The 23,205-nt window shown below is 41.9% G+C and overlaps 2 protein-coding genes across 8 annotated transcripts in view; one reads left to right on the forward strand and one right to left on the reverse strand.

The window, feature by feature from the left end:
• Nucleotides 1-13,470, reverse strand: part of LOC144251834 (transport and Golgi organization protein 1 homolog) — a 91,020-nt gene extending 77,550 nt beyond the window's left edge. The window contains exons 1-9 of the mRNA XM_077794538.1: nucleotides 13,418-13,470; nucleotides 11,745-11,907; nucleotides 10,748-10,793; nucleotides 9,853-9,976; nucleotides 7,905-7,968; nucleotides 4,661-4,721; nucleotides 4,377-4,461; nucleotides 2,302-2,436; nucleotides 1,384-1,464 (exon numbers count right to left, since the gene is read on the reverse strand). The gene's annotated coding sequence lies outside the window, so the exon portion shown is untranslated. The remainder of the gene's footprint in view (nucleotides 1-1,383; nucleotides 1,465-2,301; nucleotides 2,437-4,376; nucleotides 4,462-4,660; nucleotides 4,722-7,904; nucleotides 7,969-9,852; nucleotides 9,977-10,747; nucleotides 10,794-11,744; nucleotides 11,908-13,417) is intronic.
• Nucleotides 13,471-19,211: 5,741 nt separating this feature from the next.
• Nucleotides 19,212-23,205, forward strand: part of LOC144251836 (endothelin-converting enzyme 1-like) — a 28,342-nt gene continuing 24,348 nt past the window's right edge. For 4 of the 7 annotated variants that reach the window (XR_013342761.1, XR_013342762.1, XM_077794544.1 and 1 more), the window contains exons 1-3: nucleotides 20,436-20,492; nucleotides 21,531-21,629; nucleotides 22,339-22,416. The gene's annotated coding sequence lies outside the window, so the exon portion shown is untranslated. Of the gene's footprint in view, nucleotides 19,253-19,476; nucleotides 19,653-20,089; nucleotides 20,115-20,435; nucleotides 20,493-21,530; nucleotides 21,630-22,338; nucleotides 22,417-23,205 lie in introns of those variants that run through there. The other 3 variants (XM_077794542.1, XM_077794541.1, XM_077794543.1) reach the window with 3 other exon arrangements.

The following is a 23,205-nucleotide window of genomic DNA, read 5'->3' on the forward strand; positions in this document are numbered from 1 at the left end:
CATGCTGGCTAATACTATAAGATGTAAATTCATGATAAAAAACACACAAATACAAATACACACATGCACACACATTGTAATCTACATCCTATTAAGTACTGCTCTCTTAGACAAAAGCTATCTTAAAAATAGCCCCCCCCCAAAAAAAAATAGCCCTTTAGAGGCATCCCAAGAATGTCTGAAACAAGGGCTGGACTGTGGTCAACACATGACTTCCTTAAAGGTCTATGCTGATGAAAATCTTTTAAATGCATAAATTCTACCATATTCATAGTTTTTTAAAAAAATTTGTCTATTTTATAGTAAATCATGAGTATAAGAAACTATTTCTTCAATTCCAATAAGGGAAAGCATGAAATTTATTATTCTGTCAAGATAGAATTAAAATCATGAAGTCCTGTTTCCATTGATATATTATAAAACAGAATTAGACAGGAATTAATAGAAGGCATTCCATCTGTCACATCAAGAACAAGGAAAATGAACCTCAGGCACTGTAGATTCTCAGAAGTGAGTAAAACATAAACGTCAAGTTTGATCTTAACTAGGTAGCAATTTAGAGTTGAACTTTCATTTTAACAGGGAAGTTTAGCATCCAAGTTGGCAGAAAGGATATGTTATAATACTTGAAATCATTCTAGAGAACCTCAAACAATGTTATAACACTGAAAAGCACAGGTAAGTAAGCATCCCAGGAAAGTTAAAGAAGAGCATGAGTAATGGGGACCACTAGAGCTCACACCTACATGCAGACCGTATGCTATTACCTGAATCCTCCACTTAAGAATTAACCAAACACCAAACTACTCATCACCCAGAACTAAGAGCTATTAAGCATGATCATGTTTACTTCAGTTTTCTAATAAAACAGCATAACACAAAGTTGAGATCTCCTTTCTAACTTCCTCAGGCCCATTCCCTCTTTTATCAATAAATGTTGTCATTATCTTAAATATGATAAACGGGTAGTCCATGATTTTTTTTCAGTTTTACAAAATGCAGAGATATCCATAAACAATATTTAGTATTGTTCTATACGAAATTATACACTAGTGTTATCACAATGTTTGTATTCTCCAACCTGCTCTTTTCCTTCAACTTTATGTTTTTGCAATTTGCCTACCATGATACATTAGATTCTTTATTTTTTATGTAAGTAAGATGTAGAAGCCCAGTACTGCAAGCATTACTTTTTTCTAATAGGAATACAAAGTTTTCTTTAAAAAAAAAGAAAAAAAAAGCACAAACTATTTAAATTTAGCTATTTCAGCCTTTCAAGAAAGTACACAGAAGGAAATGAGCCAAAATGGAAAAACAGTTTTTATATATCTTACAAAACCAATATCCTATTTTAATTGTTTGTTCTCTGTGTTACAATCTTACCTCAGGCTGTCCTATTCCAAGCAGAGAAATGGCAAGTCCATATACTACTAATACATATTTAATCATGGCCAGGTTCAATTGCTGTCAATAAAAAGGCTGTAGTTAAAAATCTAAACATAAATCTGCCAGTTTACATCACATTAACCTTCTAGCCACAACAGTGTAATAACATCACTAAACAAGTGTAATAACATCATTCATCAGTATGATTGAATTAATGATCAAATAGAATTAGAAAATATATTTTGCAAATACAAAACTGTTATATTCATATCAAGTATTTAAAACAAAATCAGTGCTGGGGTTGTGGCTCAGCGGTAGAGTGCTCGCCTAGCATGAGCGAGGCCCTGGCTTCCATCCTCAGCACCACATAAAATAAATAAATAAAATAAAGGTATTGTGTCCAACTACAACTAAAAAAAAATTAAAAAAAATAAAACACAGAATCGATGTGTCAGTTGTTTAAGGCATAGTTCATAATAAATTAGAATAATTTTTAATTAAAATCATGTGTTTTTGCATGTGTTAGTAACAGATTAAGTAAGATATCTGCTTTCACAATCTTGCTTAAGCTACTCATTTATCTAATTAATTCCTTCTTGCTGGATAAAAAAATGCAACCTAAAAGCGAGTCCAAATTCTTGCTTTATTAAAAGACTCCTTTTCATAAAAGGAAAGGCCAGAAGGTTCTGATAACCCCAACAATGGTCAAAAAGAGAACATAAGCATGGATCATACATTGAATGTAATCACAAACTCTGAATTGGGATCATCACCTGTGCCCCACAACCTGGAGGAGATTCACCTGCTCCCAGCCCAGGTATAAGGTATATAAATTCGAGTTAAAGCCTTGATTTTTTCTAAATTCATCTGAGGTGCACTGGTATTGATAAACAAGCTATGATTTGGCAATTTTACCTTTATTTTTTGAGGTTCTAAACCATTTAGCAACTCTGTAAAGGCCTGCGCAGCACTTCGGCAACGCTGCTCCAATAAGGCTATGTAACCATCTTGAATTAAGCTTCTTAGCATTTTCATTATATTAGCAAAATCCTGCAAAAAGAAAAAAAAGAAAAAGAAATTTTATTTCACTAGTGCAAATCTACAGCTTTTTAGTTTAAAACTTATGATGTTAAATTCGCATTAACACTTTATAAATGATAATAAGTATTTAAATAAATACTCAAACTATGCTTTATTCATCATATTCCTTTCTCAGCACAGCACTGCCTCATTATCTTCATTCCTCTGCCACTGCCCATGAGAGAAAAGTTTGATTCATTTTATTCTATACAGTGCAAAGCTTTGCTTACTTTTTCAGTCTATACCAATAATATTTTGGAGTTTTAACAATGTAAGAAGAATACTAAACATCACTAAATAAGTAAATTGTCTGGGACTACAACAATTAGACACATAATAATACAGGACCTATGTACTCAAACAATCAGATTTTAACAACTGTCATCCTGTGCTGAAACAAACATTAATTTTAAGCAAGAAATACATATTTCAATCGTTAACTACTTCTACTTCACATGTACTTAAATATAACCAGAAAAAAATTATTGACAGAGTACAATATTAAATAAAAGGAAAACCATAAAAAAATAAAAACAAAATTGACATAATATACTCAAATAAAGTGATAAACTTTTTGCAAGTTGAAAACATATGTACACAAACATTATAATGTGAATTCAGATTTTAGTTACATGGCAATAGCCTTAAGTTACAAAAGTTCCACAAAGATGACAGAGGTAAGACATTAAGATAAAGTCTCGTCATCCTTGCCATACATGTGTACACCATTCAGAGAACAGAAAATACTAATCTAAACAATATACTCCTCACTGTTCCTAACAATAAAGACTCAAAAGGTAAACTGTAGAGTTTAGTCACAGATTAACAAAAGATTCCTGATGGTTTCTAGCCAATGAACCAAAATATAGGACAACTTTCCCCCAAAATATGATGGAAAAGAACAATTCTCATATTAACCTGGTTATCCACTATAGTATTTAAAACACACATGAGAGCCACATTTGTTTTAAGATGTGAATTTGAGATTACAGACCATGAAGTGCTGTCCTGTCAATCACTAGTTATTCACCTTTTTAAAAAATATTTTTAGTTGTCAATGGATCTTTATTTTATTTATTTATATGTGGTGCTGAGAATTGAACCTAGTGCCTCACACATGCTAGGCAAGCACTCTTCCATTGAGCTTCCACCCCTGCCCAAATATGCTGTTTTATTCTCCTTTCTTATTCTAGGAACGGATCCACATAGCCTTGGAAATTATTTCCCTTAACATAACTTAACATAGGATATCTGTACTGTAAGTTTCATCAGACCAGGTTGGACACTGTCAATGCAGACTCCCTCTGTCTGCAACATCTGGGAGGGGCCCAATAAAAACGCATTGAATAAACAATGGGTTCACAAACAACTATCATAAATAATCTTTTTACCTTCACAGGCTTTTTAAAAAGTCCTTCAGGGTTTTTAGAGTCAGTAAAAATATAAAAACATATAATTAAAAAATCTCCCAACTGTTAACAAATTCTAAAACTGCTTTTATTCAAATAATTAGAAATCTGTTTCAGTCCTTTGTAAGATGTTATAGACCTAATAATTAATTGAATTTTAAATGACCCATAAATTTTGAAGCAATTATCCTATTCCATGATATAAATTTTCATCACTAAATAACATAAAAAGAATTTACCAAGTTTATTGTTAAAGTAGGCATAATGAAACTGCATATGTTTAAATCTTTTTAAATTATCCAAATCTTTGAAAAATATTTAAATTTAGTATTACTATTAAATCTTTGGCAAGAAATTCTACAGTTCTAACCACTGGTTAAATCTCTGGGTAACAATTTTTGAATTAGTATTTAAATTAATGATAGTCCGGTTTCTTAGCAAGCATATATTAATTCATGACCAGAGCTTTGCTATTTCTACTGGAAAAGCTATTTCTATTACCTGGTGTGCAGCTCTGGAAGATTTAGGAAACTGTTTCTCCAAGATGTTTTTCAAATCAACTGGTAAAGTCAACTGTGAACTAGAACTTAAAGAGAAAAGCATGTTTTAAATCATCTTAAAATAAAACAGTCCTGTTTATATAAAGAAAAATACAGAGTAAATGGACAGTCACATGTGAGTTCCTAAATAGAAATATTACTAAGACACTGATTTCCCCAAATTACTCTCTAAATCCAATGTAATTTCAATAAAATGTCCCTATAAAATTAGAGGAAAAAAAATACCTGAATTTCTCTGGTTCATTGTTTCGGGATTTTTGTTTTCATTTATGTTTTGGAGGCTGACCTGTGAATACAAAAGCATTTGTTCCTGAGATCCATACATAAAAATCCACAAGCCTGAGAGCAAAACAATAAAAACATATGTAAATTGGAATAAGAAAGCCAAAGAAGCAATACTATATGAGAGCATAATTACAAACAGGTAAGCCAGAAAGGAAGGCAGGCACTGATGATGGTATTCTATGTATGATGTAAAATTATTACAAAGATAAATTATAATGATGATAATAGTTATTTAGATTTGCAGCAGATACAGAGAGATATAGGCAAGGGCTCCTATTCTCAGGCATTTTACAATCAGATGGAAAGAAAGGACACATCGTTTTAGTAATGAAGAAAAGACAAGACTATGCCAATATTGACACATTAATTCCACAGCCAGTAACTTCTCTCCTAACTACAGAAGGAAGAAATCACCCACCTAAGGCAGAGTGGTTGGGGAAAGGGTTGGTGAGGATGCAGCCTTTCTTTGGTCTTAAGATGAATGATTTGGACAGACTGGTTGGAACCCAAGAGTAGAGTTCATTTATAAATACTAAGTAAACCTGTACAACCTTAAGAGCTCTAGCAAGATAGAAGGCTAGAAAATGACTGCAAAGGCAGGCTGGTGTGAGTGTTCGCAAACCCTTTGCTTCAGATACCCATGAGTCATCAGGCTAGCCTTTATCACACTGGCAGGAATCAAGCCTCTGTGTAGCAGGGGAGTGACACATTCAAAGCTACATGGAAGAGTGAGCATGGCGGAAGGACAGAGAATATGTGCTAGGTTTGTGGGGACAGCACAGAGCCGATCAAGGTCAATGAAATAAGAAGGGTGCAGCCCAAGCTGGCTTCAGTAGCCTCAGAAAGGAAAGGTACAGGAGTCTTAGTGTGATTTCTGCTTTGTGAGGTTGGGCAAAACTATTTAACCCTAATCCTGGGATTTCAAGTTCTTTTACTGAACGTGGATACTGATGAGTAGATAGTATTTAAATAAGTTATTTAAATGTGTTGTCTGCTAATAATGGCCTAAGAAATATTAATGAATTAAAAACTACCTTTCTAAAAAAAAAAAAAGGCTTAATCCTCAAAGATGTTTCACATGGTGTTGGAATCACAATAGGTAAGACAAACACCTAAGTTCCCACTCACTGTAAGCACACTAATTGCTAACCAACTGCAAATGTTCAGGGGTTCAACATGTGGAATTAGACCCCAGAGAAGACAGAATGTAGGTAGTAAAAGATAAAAATGGATAGAAACAAAGCCATTCAAAAGAAAACAAACGAGAGAAAGTAAAGAGAGCAACAGGGTATCAATAACTGGAGACCAACAATCCACTTCAATAACCCTGAAAGGTACTCTATATGAAAGCTTGAGATAAACAACTATTGGGTATAACAACCTTTAGAATCATTTAAAAAAGTCTATTTCCTTAAACTCTTGTTTTAAAAAACAGAGAAGCATGTAATCCACGTGAGAAAGATTTTCCTCAAAATTAAAACTAGGCAGGAATTAGCCTAAAGCATTCTTATGGGCTGAATGTGTTGCCCCAAGATTTGTTATGTTGGAAATCTAATCCCCAATGGTTTTAGGAGGTAGAACTTTGAGGAGGTGATTAGGTCATAAAGTAAAGACCTCGTACAGGAATTAGTGCCCTTATAAGAAGAGGCCCCAGGAGATGCCCCCATCCTTCTATCATGTGAGGACACAGCAAAAAGTTAGCCATCTACTGTTGGGCACAGTAGTACACCCTGTAATCCTAGCAACTCTGGAGACTAAAGCAGGAGGATCCCAAGTTCAATGTCAGCCTCAGCAACTTAGCAAGACCCTTTCTCAAAATAAAAAAATAACAAAGGCTGGGGATCTCGCTCAATAGTAAGTCCCTGGGTTCAATTCCCATTATCCAAAAAAAGGTCATCCATTAACCAGGAAAAGAGGCCTCACCAGATACCAAAACTGCTGGCACCACAATATTGGATTTCCCAGCCTACAGAAATGTGAGAATTGAATGTTTGTTGTTTAAAGCTACCCAGTTTATAGTATTTTTGCTACAGTAGTTCCAAAGGACTAAAGTATCCATTCTTTTTTTTTTTTTTTTTTTTGGTGCCAGGGACTGAACTCAGGGGTACTTAACCAGTGAGCCACATCCCCAACCCTTTTAAAGTTTTTTAAATTTAGAGACAGCATCTCACCAAGTTGATTGCCTTGCTAAATTGCTTAGGCTGTCTTTGAACTTGCAATCCTCCTTCCTCGGCCTTCCAAGATGCTGAGATTACAAGTGAGATTACACCACACCTGACAACAGACATCCATTCTCAACAGGAGTTGAGTATTACCCCAAATACAGTGAAAAAATTAAGCTGTTGGGAGACGAAAAAGCCTAGTTCTTTTTATATATAAAGCACAGATGAACATATTGTATGTAAACAGACAAGCAGTACGTATGGTATTAAAAATTTCAGAGGGAGATTGATTAGGGGGAAAAATGTAAAAAAGAAAAAAAAAAGAAAGAAAGGCTCCTGAGATTAAGGAAAGGGAGATAATAATGAAAACTTTCAATAACAAGAAACAAAGGTGGCCTAAAAGTGATTAAGGACAGATCAAGAAATGCTATGTGCTTAAGTGTTCCTTTCCATTCTTCTTATTGAAGTTCCAAAATTAAATGAAAAGACCGAGCATTGATTTCAAATACTCAATGTTTTCTTAACAATAAAAACTGCTATGTTTATGCTGAGTGTTCCCCAAAAGTCCACGTGCAAAGGCTTAGTCGCTAGAGTGGCAATATTAAGAAGTGCTGTAGAATCTTGAAGGAAGTTGGTTAAATCGCTGGAGAAATGCCTTTGAAGAGGAATGTGGGAGCCTGGTCTTGTCTTCTCTCTCTACTTCCTGGCTCAGGATATGAGCAGTTTGCTCCACCACATTTTCCCTGCCATTGCAATCCACTGCCTTACCAGCACTGAGCCAATACAGGCACCATATCGTCACATCTCCAGAACTATGAGCCAAAATATAATTCTCTTTACATCACAGCTAGCGTTTGCCAAATATTTCATTATAGTGATGGAAAGCTGACTTATACAGAAGCATTATAAATTAAAATGAGAACAAGAGCAAATATAAATGAGGCTTGTACAAATTTTAGGGCATAAAGTTTAGGTAATACTACGACAACTCAGCAACAATTTATATAAGAAAAAATACTCACTTGGTGGTGGTAAAAATTCAAGATGACAGTCACAATCATCTACCTTCAAAGCCTCATCTACCACCTGCCCATGAAAATAAAACTAGTGAGACTGTAAAAATAATATAGCCATTTCAGTTATACCAATCCTCAGCATTTATCCAAAAGAACTAAAGTCAACATACTATAGTGATCATGCATATCCATGTTTGTAGCAGCATAGTTCACAATAGTCAAAACTATGGAACCAGTCTAGGTGGTCATCAATGGATGAACTGATCAAGATAATGTGATACATACACACAATGGAGTTATACTCAACTATAAAAAAGAACAAAATTATGCCATTTGCAGGAAAATGTATGGAACCTGAGCACATCATGTTAAGTGAAAGAAGCCAGACTGAGAAAGTCATGGGTCATATGTTCTCTCACACTTGGGAGCTAGAGAAAAAATAAAGAAAAAAAGAGGACCGGTCTCATGAAAATAGAAGAGAGACCAACAGAGTAGTGGAGAAGGGACCAGGGTGAAGGGAGAGGAAGTACTGGGGAATGAAATGGACCAAATTGTTATATGCATGTATGAGACTGTAACAATGGATTCCACTATGATGTATACTTATAATGTACTGTTAAAAAAATAAGAATTCACTGGCCATGTAATAGAATTTGTAGTAGAATATGATAGAATTCACTCAAGCGCCTAAAATATGCATCTAGTTACTAAGTCTAAAAGTATAAGCAAGCATACAAAATGATAACTAGTGACCAGAGATCAAGACAAATGACAAATTCTTGAATGACAATTTTATCTCTGATGCCTAGAATGATGTCTATTCAACAATGACTAAACTGAATATTACCACATTATTCCTGTGCTCTTCTCCCTAAATTAATACAGCCTCTTGGAGATTTTCAATATTACCAACAAAAGGACTTAACGGTATATTAAGAACGTTTCTTTCAATGCCCATCACCCTCCCAATGACAAAACATCATAATCTTTTCTTTCCTCAAATCTTGAAGAGAAATATAATGTGACTTAGTGATAGCTGCTGAGTGTTGGAGATATATCACAGGTAGAGGAAAACTCAGACACATTTATCTGGGTCACCTGACCTCAGAGGCAGGCTAGAAGCCTTAGTGTGGTGCTCTGAAAAAAACCATCAGACCAAGATTGCTGCTGAGCACCTTGGCAGAGGTGGGGAAGGAGTGCCTCCTAGGCACCCCAGCTTAGCACAAGTTGGCTGGTGAGCTGCTACAGTGCCAGGTCACAAACAGATTACAAGTCAGAAAAGGGAGAAAAAGACAAATCCAAAACACAGGGAGGGGTAGAAGTGACTTGGCCAACAGACCCCATTGTCACTCATTCCTGAGACTGGCTGGGTGACCTAAAAGAAGGGTATAAAAATGGACTAAATGGCAAAATTATATCTAGAAAAAAATAATTTTAATATCTGTAAATATAGTCAGGCTTGACAGTACATTCCTATAATCCCAGCGACTCAGGAGGCCAAGACAGGAGGATTCCAAGTTCAAAGCCAGCCTCAGCAACTTAGAAAGGCCCAAAATAAAAACAAATAAATAAATAAAAAGGCTGGGGATGTGCTTAACTCAGTGGGTAAGCATCTCTAGGTTCAATCCCTGGTTTAAAAAAAAAAAAAAGATATGTAAGTGTGATTTCAGAAGAAATTCTGTGACTTTAAATATATTATTTTTATGTAGTTGTATGAGGTATAATTGGTTGTAGTAATATGAGGAATAATTGCACTGCGGATGTGGTTCAGTGGTTAAGCACCCTTGGGTTCATTCCCTGGTACCAAAAACAAAACAAAACAAAATCTAAAAAAAGAATAATTTCCTTGATCTCAACAAGTAAGAGTTTTTACCACCAAAATAGTTGGTTTCCACTATCACCAACATGTTACTATTAATAGCTGAAATAATTTTAAGTTTTTAACTGACCTTACCTTTAGATTCTGATTACCACCGTTTGCCATCTTGTAGTTAGTTTTTTTGAGATCTCTTTCCGTCTCCACAAAGTTAAGTGAAGTACTAAAAGCAGGTGCTGATAAATTCCTCGGTATATAGGCCCTAAAATGGGATAAAAGGAATGACCCCTTTATTCCTACTAATTAATAAGCATTTTTAAAAGTTATCCTTCAAAGAAACAGGTTGCAGCAATTATAGATTTTCTTCCTTGAAAGCAAGGTACCACTGTTTTGAAAAGATCCTCTACCTCTCAGGTAAGTCTTTATACATAAGTAGTATTTAAAACCAGTTCAAGGCTAGTATTCTGGGTTCTAATATTAAAGTAAATAAATCTTCATGTTTCACATATTAACAGCTTCACTATCCTGTGTGCTTATCAAGGGAGAAAGGCTTAATCTATTTAAGTTGCCAAATAAGCAAATGTAGAATCCTGTCTATTTATTTTCTTATAAGCATTCCTAAATCGATTTGTACTCTTTGAAAAGTATCAAGAGGCTGGGGCAACGTTTCCAGGACAGAGAGGAAGGGCAAGAGGCAAAGGCTGTGTATCAGCCCTCTACTGCCAGGACCCCATGACCAACTGCTCCCCGTCAAGCACAATAACTTCAAATTAACATTCCACTCCTCTTTTCTCACTAAATTAGGCTACTAATCATCCAAGTTGTTCAATAAAATAAATCTGACAACTCACAGATCACCTGATATTTTGTGTGCAAACACACACACCAAAAAAAGAAAAGAACCCTCTTATTCTTCCTTCCCTAAATTTACTATAGTTGCGATTAAGTTTTTAAAATGACAAACACAAGTGATTCTTAAGTTCACAGGGCAAAGTCATTCCAAGTAGTAGCTACTGATCTGATATTAACTCACCTGCTTTCATAAAAAGCTTTAATTGGATTCTTATTTGGTGTTCGACCTATAAAAGTCAATCACACACACACACACACACACACAGAGTAATCAATGGATTGGCAACACAGACTTCAAAACATTTTCGAATTTCCTTTAAGCTGAGTTAAGAACATCAAACAACTTTAGAAAGTTGAAAAATAAATCAAAACAATTTTACAATCCTAGATGTCAGTAATTTAAGAATGATGTCAACAAACTGTTGTACACCATGTGTGACATCCCACTGCATGTGATTACTGACAAGATGACAGCAATACATTGATTTGAATCAGACAGGGTACCTGTCTTCAAGGAGCTCACAATCTAAGAATCTTGTTAACAGCTGGATGACAACATCCGCTAGTTACAAAACTGCTCAGCTCAGCTCCATAGACACTGAATATCCAAAGAAGAAAAAAAAAGGAAAGACCTAGATACTCAAAGTGCAAAGAAATTTTTTCAAGCACTGAGAAAGAAAAATGACTAAGTACAGAAAACAAGGTTGAAGAATGGAAATTTACAAGTCCTAGCCTGCACAGCCAATTTCTGATTATAGATGTTCAACATGCTATAGAATTATTTGCAAACTTGGTGCAAACAAATTAAGCAACTCTATTGAAGGGCCTTTTCTTTTAGAAATAACTTAAATGATGAAAAGTTTTACACAATTTCCTTTCAAAAGCATTTATTTTATTCAAAATTTCTGAAAAGAATATTTTTCTATAGAAGAATAAATAATAATTTGGTTACTGGCTGTTTCAAATAAAAAATACAAATCATGTATAATAACCTAATGGAACATATTACTAACTCTACACTGAAAGATATAGAAAACATAAGTAACTTGAAGATAACATAACAAAATAAGCACAAATCATCTGAGAACTGATTTATGATCCTCTGTTAATCCAAGAAACCCACCTTTGAAACTTTAAAGGGAATTCAACTGTAACCAAAAGAATCTTAGGTGAAATACCTTGTCGGTCTTCTATGTGTTTTTGTAACTTTACATGCTGATGAATTAGATCCTTGATTCCCTCAGGGTCATTTTTACAGAGTTTTTGAGCTTTTATGTTTGCTTCCAGGGCCCAGTCATATTCCCCCAGCATAGAAAGAGCAGCACAATAACGATAATGACCCTGTTCCAAAAAGATAAATTTATTTTTTTCCTCAAAAATATGCTTAAATTAAATAATAGGTAAGGAAAAATATTGTTTGAAAATGAATTAATTGAAATGTTAGATCAGGCCCCTATCATGAAAAATAAATAAAAATGTTAACACCTCAAGAAATAAAACTAATGAATTAGTAGAATGTTATGAATAGGCAAGTGATTTTTAAAAATTAACTAGAGATAAATATTTTTGCTTAAGAGATTTTGGTACCCCAGCGAAGTATTCAACTTCTGTTATATTTTACTAATAAAGTACTAAACAGTATTTTGTGAATAAAAGTAATTCATTATAAGAAACAAATTTTTAAAAAATACTTTAAGGCAATAATATTCACTAAGTCATGACGTGCCCTACACTTTGGAAATCAAGATTTTGGAGCTGGAAGGAGCAACCAGCTTGGGCAGCATTCCCAGCACCTATATACAAAAAAGAAAAAAAAAATTGAAAAGTATGTAAGACAACTTAACCAACAGAAAACAAGAGAGAAACCAGGAATGGATTTGACACAATCACCTGATTTATGACAAAGTGACACTGCAGTGCTTGGAGAAAATAATACTTTTTTAAAGAAATGGTGCTGGGTCAATTGGACATTCATATGAATTTTGAACCCTACCTCACATGAAATACAAAAATAAACTTCAGAAGGCTTGCAGATCTAATTATCAAAGTTAAAATTGTAGAAGAAACAGAGTACACCTTGGTGGCTTTGGAGTAAGCAAAGACTACAAACAAAAAGCACTTACAATAAAGGAAATAATTAATAGAATCTACTATAATAAAATTAATAACTTCTCAGTGAAAACATCAAGAATGAAAACGTACTGAGAAGACATCTGGAACACAAGTCTGACCAAGGACTCATCCAGAATACAAAACAATACAAAAAACTCCCACAAATGAATAAGACTTTCAACCTAGGAAAAATAAAAATCGAGCAAAATACCATGAGAATATCCAAATAGTCAATAAGCATATGGAAAAATACTCAACTTAAATATCCTTACTTGAATTATAGAAATGCAAATAAAAATTACAGTGCTATATACTCCCACCAAAATATCTAAAATGAAAGATGCAAAATGATAAGTGCTGGTGAGGACATGGAACTGAAATTCACATGTTGCCAGTAAGACCATAAAGTGATTAAACCACATAGAAAACTATGCATTAAGGCTAAATACAAGCATACCTTTTGTCCCAGCAATTCAAGTCCTCGATTATACACTTTAACAAAAATGGATACATACATTTACAACACTATTTGTAAAAGCCAAATACTAGAAACTACTAGAAACTACCAAAATGCCCATCGACAATAGAATGGATAAAACATGGTATATTCATGCAATAGATGAACACTTTACAACTACATGCAACAATATGGATCTCAAAAAGAATGCTGAAAGCCAAACACAGAAGAGCACATAGTATGCAATTAATTTATAATTGCACAAAGACAGGCAAAACTAACCTCTGGAAGTCAGAACAGTAGTAATACAGGGGAAGGACTTGGGTAGTGACTGGAAGGAGAAACAAGGGGGACTTCTTAGGTACTGGGTCTGTGATGTGGGTGTTTTCAATTGTTTGGTCTCTGAAAACATGTATTAAGATCTTAAAAAAAACACCTACAAAGAAAAACTCTTTTTTTTCCTGTTGGAGACCATTATCTGGTTTGATGTCTGAGCCACAATGGCCACTCTGCCATCCTGAAGGGACAGCCCGCTGACCAAGTGACACTCTAAGGCTGGAAGAAAACAGGTCTCTGATTACACTGTTCAATAATCTTAGAAAGACCTTCTTTTTGAACTTGTGAATGAGATTGTTTTCTTCACCATTTACACCATTTGCCTCAGTTTGTTTTGTGCAGCCCAAAATATCTTAATCTAATGGCACACCTCTTAAGCTGCAGTCTCTCCCCCAGCAAGTTTACAAGTTACCTACGCTAGCTGTCTCCATTTCTTCTCACTTTATTCAACTCACTCCAACCACCTTCTGTTCCAAGACTCCTACTAACAGATCTACTAGTAAATGATGTTCATTTTGCTAAACCCAAATTCCATTGAACTAACTGGCTTCTCAGCAGCCACAGACTCCCCTGGCGACTCTCTCACTTCTATGACACCACACTTAGTTTCCTACCTACATCCCCAGCCACTTCTTAATAGTCTCCTAGATAGGTTTGTCCTTCTCTTGACTGATTATTTGTGTTACTCAAGGGTCAATCCTGATTCCTCTTCTAGTCTCAGACCTGCTAAAGGCCAGCAGGTCTCAAACTTGTTTACACATTAGTACTATCAGAGGAGATTCTAAAAGCCCAATGCCCAAACTTGACCCAAGATCAGCTACACCCTAGCATCTTTGGGTAATCTTTCTTCAGAGCTCAAATAATTCCATTGTGCAATTCAAATGGAGACCTTCTTCCCTAAGCAATCTCACCCATATCTACAACTTCAAATCATCTAGGTCAACTATCCCAAACATGAGTTCCACACCCACAAAACTCACTGCTATATGATATACTAACATGGATGTGTCACATGCACTTCAATTTAATTTGAAATCAAATTCTACCTCCAATAAATGTATTCATCTTCCAGTGACTGACCAATGTCATGAATGGACTCGGAAACCATTAAGACAAAAACCTTACACCAATTCTAATCATTGCCTTCTCCTTCAAATCCCTACACCAAACCACAGACAACGTCTGTCAACTTTCTCTCTAAAATACCTTGAATCCTTCCACTTTTCCACTTCCACTACCATTACCCTGCTCCAAGCCATCATCATCTCTGACCTGTAGTCCTACAACAGACTCCCAACCCACTTCCATACTGCATCCCCCTCAAATCCATTCTCCCCATTGTACTAATGGTGCTGTCTCCCCTTACTACAAAATCCTTTACTTTTTTCTCAACACTTTTAAAAGCCAATAACCTTGACGTAGCCTACAAGGTCTAGTGCCAGATTACCTCTCCCTCTCCTTTGTCTTCAGGCCACCTGGGACACTATCAGTTCCACAAATGCAACACAGCCCTTCCCATCCCAGGCCTTCACATTTCTGGCCCACTGTTAATAACATAAGAACTATGTGTTTTTGCTAATTTCTGACATCAGCCAAGATTTTTCTGAAAGAATCCCAAGAATTTGTTGAATCAGGGCTGAATGCTACTTTTAAATTAATGCTATGACTATAATTGTATTACATTAATATTACAATTGTACCATATACTATAAATATCCAAATTTTTACTAATATATGGATATATATTGGCTATAAATTTTCACATTTACTACCATTGTGGCCAGATTCTACTATTAAAGCAAAATAAGCATAGTAAATCAAATGGGGCTACGGCTCATCCAAACCAGTGCAACCCTAATCACTCTGTTGAATGGGTGAGACTTTTGGCAACAGAAATACCGAGCAACATACATTGATGACAATGGGAAGATACAAACAGTTATTTACTATTGGAAACTATGTAACATGGTCAGAATACTAGATAGAGGGTAACCACCTATTCTAGCTCAGGCACTCCCCGGTCAGAGCAAGCAGCCCAGCCCAGGGATGTGCAAAGGGACCATGGAGGCTATGAGAAATCCTGGCTTTTTGTTTTAGTGTTTGTTTTTTACTTGTAGATGGACACAATACCTTTATTTTATTTATTTATTTTTATGTGGTGCTGAGGATCGAACCCAGTGCTTCACATGTGCAAGATGAGCACTTTACCACTGAGCCCCAACCCCAGCCCTGTTTTTTTAATCAAAAATGTATATGCTATCCAGTTATCATTAAATTAACATTCACCCAAAAGAAGTTTTGTCCAACCACAGAATGAGAGGAAATATTTGCCAACCATATGTCTGGTAAGGGTCTAGTATCCAAAATATGTAAAGAATTGTTATGACTCAAAATGAGAGGGCAAATACCTGTTAGAAAACGGACAAAGGATTATAATACACATTATACCAAAAAAGATACCCAAATGACCTAGAAGCCCATGAAAGATGCTCAACATCATGCGTTATTAGGGAAAAACAAATCAAATCCAAGTCATACCCACAAGGACAGCTATCACCAGAAATGTAGGTGATGAAAGTCTTATTAAGGATAAGGAGGGCTGGGGATGTGGCTCAAGAGGTAGCGCACTCACCTGGCATGCGTGCGGCCCAGGTTCGATCCTCAGCACCACATACAAACAAAGATGTTGTGTCCGCCAAAAACTGAAAAATAAAAATTAAAACTTTTTTAAAAAAAAGGATAAGGAAAGCTGGAATTCCCAGTGCTGGTGGGAATGTCAAGAGGGCAGCTGCCGTGGTGAACAGTTTGGCAGTTCCTTGATTAAACAGTTACCATGTGATCAGGCAATCCCACTGGAAAGTACATTACCAAAGGAAGTGAAGACATGTGTCCACACAAAAACTTGCATACAAATGATCCTGGGGGTATTGTTTATAAGAGCTAAACATATGGATAAGTAAAATCTGGTATATCCACACAATGGAAAATTACTCAACACCTTTGCTTTTATGGGGGAAGGGAGGCTCAGACAGGAGGATTACAAGGTCAAGGCCAGACTCGGCAACTTACTGAGGCCCTAAGCAACTTAGACTCTGTCTCAAAATAAAAAGTAAATAAGGACTGAGGATGAAGCTCAGATGTTAAGTGCCCCTGGGTTCAATCCCTGGTACCAAAACAAAATGAAAAGAAACGAATGAAGCACTGACACATGATACAGCACAGATGCAGCCTGACAACTGCCAAGTGAAAGAGCCCAACACAGAGACCACATATTGTATGTTTCCAGTTACATGAAATGCCCAGCACAGAGAATCCCACAGAAATAGAAAGTAGATCAGTGATTGACAGGGAATGGGAGAAAGGAGAAATGGAAGCCACTGCTAATGGGTAAGGGGTGACACATTATTATTATAGTATGTATGATATATAATATCACATATCCTCATAAAATATGTCTTAATCAGCCCCATGACAAGGTAAAAAGAAATAAAAAAGGCAATAAAAATTAAAAATAAGTCATTAAATCTTTTACTTTGAGCCTTAGTAAAGCATGTATTATGTCTCAGATATTATCAATTGTATGTTTAAAATAACATGATCATCAATACAGAATTTTATAGATTTTCATTAAACTTGATGATAAATATTTAGCTGTTTTGTAATTCCTTCTTTAGTAGAAAAGTCCAAGAAGAAATATAACACAGGGAAAACACTTTTTCCTCCTACCACAGTAAAACTGGTTAAAACAAACAAACAGGAAACAATGTCTGGTAAACCTCTTTTTACCACTAATTTCTGACCTACAGCCTGGGTTATCATGAAGGGGCTGAGTCCCTCCTTGAGGTACTCATTCATTTCCTTCTCCAGTGATGTCCCATAGGGAGGTGCAGGATGTGCTTCATTCCTCTGCTCAACACTCTGACTTCTACTTCTGGTCCACAGCAATGCTTATTTTGTTTTTGAGCCCAGCTATTTCTTTCTGGACTCTGTTTTTAAACCTATTATTGCTATGTGCAATGGAGAGAACTACTACATCATGTGACCAGAACTCTGGGGTTCTGAGAGTGTGTATTCTACACTGCTGTGTTAAAGTAGATGGACAAATGGTCAGGTTAGTTAAGTAAAGATTTAGGAGTGGGTGGACGTAATTGTTTTCACTGCATTATACCACCTTCTGAGGGCCAAGATAGCAAACAAATCAAGATCTTTGCTGTACTTCAAAAGTGTCCAGGATACTGGTGACAGACTGCCTTTGAGGAAGTGAGGTTCCACAGGAGAAACCTGTCAGTAATGGTAATAATTATGATTCCTCATGGGACAAGAACACTGTGAATCATAAGTGATATTTCCTCTTTCTGCTGGTCACACATTGGTGACCCACATGTGGCAAGAGCACCTTGTACAGCCTTTTTGGTGCTGACTGGTCTTCAACTTCTGTTCTCTGCCCTTATTTTAAAAAGAGAAAATTATTACATTATGTCAGATCATGTAATCTACCCTATATCCCTTTTTGCATGCATGAAGGATTAACATAATCTAATAAAAACTGCCTCACTCATTTCCCTAGCTGGATTGGGTGGAGGTTGTGTTAGCTCTTTGATTCCTGGTATGGTACTGATTAGCAAATTTTGGCTATTTGTGAGCAATATGTGTTGAGCACCTTCCTTTTCTATCTCCATCCCTAAGGGAGACTGGCCTTTGCTTCATAGGGTCCAGCATCCACTGGGAATATAACAACCCCCCAACCATCTAGCTATCACACTTCCCCTCCCCAGAATACCTCCCTTTTCTATTACTCCAACCTCCAGGGCCTGTACCTGGCCCTTCCATTGCGTTGTCCCTCTACCCACAGTATGGCCTCCACCACCTCCTGGATCCCTCTGCGGGTGCAGCTTCAGCCTCCCAGAAGCCTGTCATCCCACATCGCTGGAACAGCCTCCTTTCCACCCCACCTTCTGCGCTGGCCAGCCCTCCCCAATTCCCAGACCCACTCCGGCTGCAGTCTCTTTACCCCAACACCTTCCGGGTCCTGACCTCCCCGACCCCTGCACACCTCCCACATGGGAGCTTCTCCCTGCATCACGGCACTCAGGTACCCGCCCTAGAGGCCTCTGCGGCCTCGCTCGCCCAGCGCGGTGTCCCTTCCCGGTGCCCGCGCTCTCCCCCCCCACAGCATGTCTTCGGCGGGCCTCTTCCGGGCGGCGGGCGGGGCGGAGCGCGGCGGGCGGGGCGGAGCGCGGCGGGCGGGGCGGAGCGCGGCGGGCGGGGCGGAGCGCGGCGGGCGGGGCGGTGGGGCCTTCCCGGCAGCGAGCGCCGGCCACGCTCATCACGTGTGCTACCTGTACCTGTGGGCGGGCTGGGGGCGCCGGCTGGGACTGCGGCTGCGCCCGGTCGCGCTGCTCCTTCACCTTCTGCGGTGTGGCCGCCACGTCTTCTGCGACGGCGAGTCAGGTGGGCGGGCGAGTCTTCTGCGGCGGCGAGAGTCAGGGGTGCGAGCGGCGGAGCGGCGAGAGTCAGGGCCGGAAGCGCGCGGGGCGGGGCCGGAAGCGCCTTCGGCTGCGCGGGAGCGGCGGGGCGCGCGGGCCGAGAACCCCGGCCTCCCCGCAGCGCCATGCGCGGTGGGCGGCCTCTGGGGAACCTGAGCGCGGCAGGAGGCTGTTCCTCCTGCGCACCACAGTGCAGCGGCTGCGCGCGTTCCGCTGCTCCTTCACCTTCTGTGGTGCGGCGGCGCGCACGTGTTCCTGAGCCCCGGCGGCCGCGTCTTCTGCGTCGGGGAGTCAGGTGGGCAGGCGGCGGCACAGCAAGAGTCAGGTGGCGGGCGGCGGCGGCGCGGCGAGAGTCAGGTGGGCGGGTGGCAGCGGGGCGGGAGTGAGGTGACGGGCGGCCGCGCGGCGAGAGTCAGGTGGGCGGGTGGCGGGGCCGGAAGCGCGCGGGGCGGGGCCGGAAGCGCCTTCAGCTGCGCGGGAGCGGCGGGGCGCGCGGGCCGAGAACCCCGGCCTCCCCGCAGAGCCATGCGCGGTGGGCGGCCTCTGGGGGACCTGAGCGCGGCAGGAGGCTGTTCCTCCTGCACACCTCGGTGCAGCGGCTGCGCGCGTCCCTCTGCTCCTTCACCTTCTGCGGTGCTGCGGCGCGCACGTGTTCCTGAGCCCTGGCGGCCGCGTCTTCTGCGTCGGGGAGTCAGGTGGGCAGGCGGCGGCGCAGCAAGAGTCAGGTGGCAGGCGGCGGCGGCGCGGCGAGAGTCAGCTGGGCGGGTGGCAGCGGGACGAGAGTCAAGTGGCGGGCGGCGGCGTGGCGAGAGTCAGGTGGGCGGGTGGCGGGGCCGGAAGCGCGCGGGGCGGGGCCGGAAGCGCCTTCGGCTGCGCGGGAGCGGCGGGGCGCGCGGGCCGAGAACCCCGGCCTCCTCGCAGAGCCATGCGCGGTGGGCGGCCTCTGGGGGACCTGAGCGCGGCAGGAGGCTGTTCCTCCTGCGCACCTCGGTGCAGCGGCTGCGCGCGTCCCGCTGCTCCTTCACCTTCTGCGGTGCGGAGGCGCGCACGTGTTCCTGAGCCCTGGTGGCCGCGTCTTGTGCGTCGGGGAGTCAGGTGGGCAGGCGGCGGCGCAGCAAGAGTCAGGTGGCGGGCGGCGGCGGCGCGGCGAGAGTCAGGTGGGCGGGTGGTAGCGGGGCGAGAGTCAGGTGGCGGGCGGCGGCGGGGCGAGAGTCAGGTGGGCGGGTGGCGGGGCCGGAAGCGCGCGGGGCGGGGCCGGAAGCGCCTTCGGCTGCGCGGGAGCGGCGGGGCGCGCGGGCCGAGAACCCCGCCTCCCCGAAGAGCCATGCGAGGTGGGCGGCCTCTGGGGGACCTGAGCGCGGCAGGAGGCTGTCCCTCGTGCGCACCACGGTGCAGCTGCTGCGCGGGTCGCGCTGCTCCTTCACCTTCTGCGGGGCGGCGGCCCGGCGGTGCGCACGTGTTCCTGAGGCGCGGCCCCGGCGGCGCGCACGTGTTCCTGAGCCGCGGCGGCCGCGTCTTCTGCGTCGGGGAGTCAGGTGGGCAGGCGGCGGCGCGGCGAGAGTCAGGTGGGCGGGTGGCGGGGCCGGGCTGGAAGCGCCTTCGGCTGCGCGGGAGCGGTGGGGCTTGCGGGCGGGGCCGGAAGCGCCTTGGGCTGCGGCGGGGTGCGAGGGCTGAGAACCCCGGCCTCCCCGCAGAGCAATGCGCAGTGGGCGGCCTCTGGGGGACGTGAGCGCGGCAGGAGGCTGTCCCTCTTGCGCACCGTTGAGCTCCTCGCGCTGCTCCTTCACCTTCTGCGGTGGCTCACACGTGTGCCTGAGCCCTGGCGGCTGCGTCTTCTGCGTCGGCGAGAGTCAGGTGGACGGGCGCGTCTTCTGAGTCCTCGAGAGTCAGGTGGGCGGGTTAGAAGCCAACGTTTTTATTTGAAATCTGAGACATGTTCTACTTTTGAAAGTCTCACCTTTGCTATTGCCATTTATATGTCCTTTAAAACCAGAGCTGCCACACCCTCCAGCCCAGCCAGCTGTTGAGCACACAGGCCTCCCACCAAGCCGCCCTCTGCTCTCCCCCACATCCTCTCTGTGAGCAGGCTGAGTGGTCTTCAGCCACATTATACCCAGGCACTTTAGAAACAGTTTTTTTGAGATGTGATTCACCTCACGTACAACTCGGGAATTGAAAGTGTGCACACGTCATTTCAGAGGTTTTAGGATGTTCTCACTTGTGCAGGAATCACAATCAACTTGATTCTCATCACCCCTGTGCCCATCAGCAGTCACTCCTGTCCTCTGCCTCCCTCCCCAGCCAGGCACCCCCACTTGAGTTCCATTCCTGCTGCTTGCCTGCTGTGCATAGCTCTCACAGCGGAACCGTACCGCACGTAAACTTTCACATTGGGCTTCTTCCACTTCATATAGTTTTTTCCCAGCTCATCCATGCTGCATGACATATTCATTCCTCCTTTGTAATAAATACTTTGTGCTGCTGTCTTTAACCTTTTGAAATGATGCCTGGGCCACTGGTTGCATCCAGGGGGCCAGTGCCCAGAGCTGAGGGTGCAACATCTGTCTCCTCAGGCCAGCAAGATAATCCTGGAGATCAAGAAGGCCTTTGAGGAGAGCCTGAGCATGCTGAAGTGGATGGATGAGGACACCCGGAAGTCAGCCAAGGAGAAGGTGAGGCTGCCCGGGAGCTCGGGCACCCAGGCTTCCTGCACCGGGCGAGAGCAGCAGAGAGAGTGCAGGGCTAGGAGAGGCCAGCCTGTCCCCTGGGCACGCATGGATGCTGTCCTGCCTTGTGACCAGTCTAGCAGGCTGGGGGGACAGCCTGAAGCCCAGTGTCACACATCTCTTGGCCGAAGGTGGACAGGCAGGAGAGCACGCGCAAGAGAGGTGGACCAAGCCACTGTGGTGCCCACTCCCTCCACAGCTCCCAGTTCCCCAGTGGTGGGGGACGGAGCCTCAGAACCTCATCACCTGCCAAAGGTTCCAACACTTGAACTTTGGGGACACATTTGGACCATAGCAGCTTCCCTTGGGGAAGCAACATTTAATCAGAAACCCAAAAGATTAACTGGGGGCTGGGGTGGTGGCTCAGCGGTAGAGCACTTGCCTCACCTGTGTCAGGCACTGGGTTCGATCCTCAGCACCACATAAAAGTAAAGAAAAAAAAGATACTGTATCCACCTATAACTAAAAAATAAATATTTTTTTAAAAAAGATAAGTTAGGCAAGGAGGGAATGTTTCCAAAAAGAGATGTGAAAGTCCTAAGTGGGGAGGTGCCTGATCCCCCGCCCCTTGACCTGACCCTGAGCCCAGAGCCCGCAGAGCTGGGGCCAGCTGGCCAGCATCGCGGGTGCTCAGTTCTGTGTCCCTCCCATCTAGGCGGAGGCCATCTACAATGTGATAGGCTACCCCAACTTCATTATGGACCCCAAGGAACTGGACAAAGTGTTCAACGACGTGAGTGGTTTACGCCCTGCCATCCCAAGTGCCCACTTGGGGAGGGGCCAAGGTGGGCGGGACACCCAGGGCTTCTGGAGGCAGGGAGGCTGACCTGGCATCATGACAGCCATCAGGGGATTAGCTCAGTGGGAGAACGCTGGCCTCGCATCATGACTCCAACTGGTTCAACCCAAGCACTACATAAAATGGGGGGCAGGGGGGCTGGGGCTGGCTCAGTGGCAGAGTGCTTGCCTCACACACGTGAGGCCTGGGTTCGATCCTCAGAACCACATTAAATAAATAAAAAAATAAAGATATTATGTCCATCTACAACTAAAAAATTTTAAAAAAAAAAAGGTCTTGGGGAAGCAGATCCTAAAAGGTGCAGCACCACCTGACCCTGAGCCCAGAGCCCACAGGGCTGGGGTCAGCTGGCCAGCATCGCGGCCCTAAAACACCACGGGGTGGGTAGAAAGTGAAGCCCCTCACACCCCCGCTCCTGCCCCAGAGCGGCCACCTGTCTTCAGGGTTGTACCCCGACCTCCTCAGAGAAAACTCGGACCTCAAATTTTGACCTTGAGATGGGAATGGGAAAGAGGAGGCAGCCATCCCAAATGCACGGTGACGCTCCGCTGAGGTGGAGGGGGATTGCTGCCTCCCTGCTTGCTGCCAGAACCTTCGGCACATCACCCCTTTAAGTGGGTTGTGATTTTGCCCCAAATAATAGTTTCCTATCTTCTCATGAGTGAAATTTCTGAAATTCAGGCATTTTTGAAATTATAATAACCTCTCATCATGGTTCTATTT

The sequence above is a fragment of the Urocitellus parryii genome, unplaced genomic scaffold, assembly GCF_045843805.1.
Source record: "Urocitellus parryii isolate mUroPar1 unplaced genomic scaffold, mUroPar1.hap1 Scaffold_242, whole genome shotgun sequence".
Classification (NCBI taxonomy): domain Eukaryota; kingdom Metazoa; phylum Chordata; class Mammalia; order Rodentia; family Sciuridae; genus Urocitellus; species Urocitellus parryii.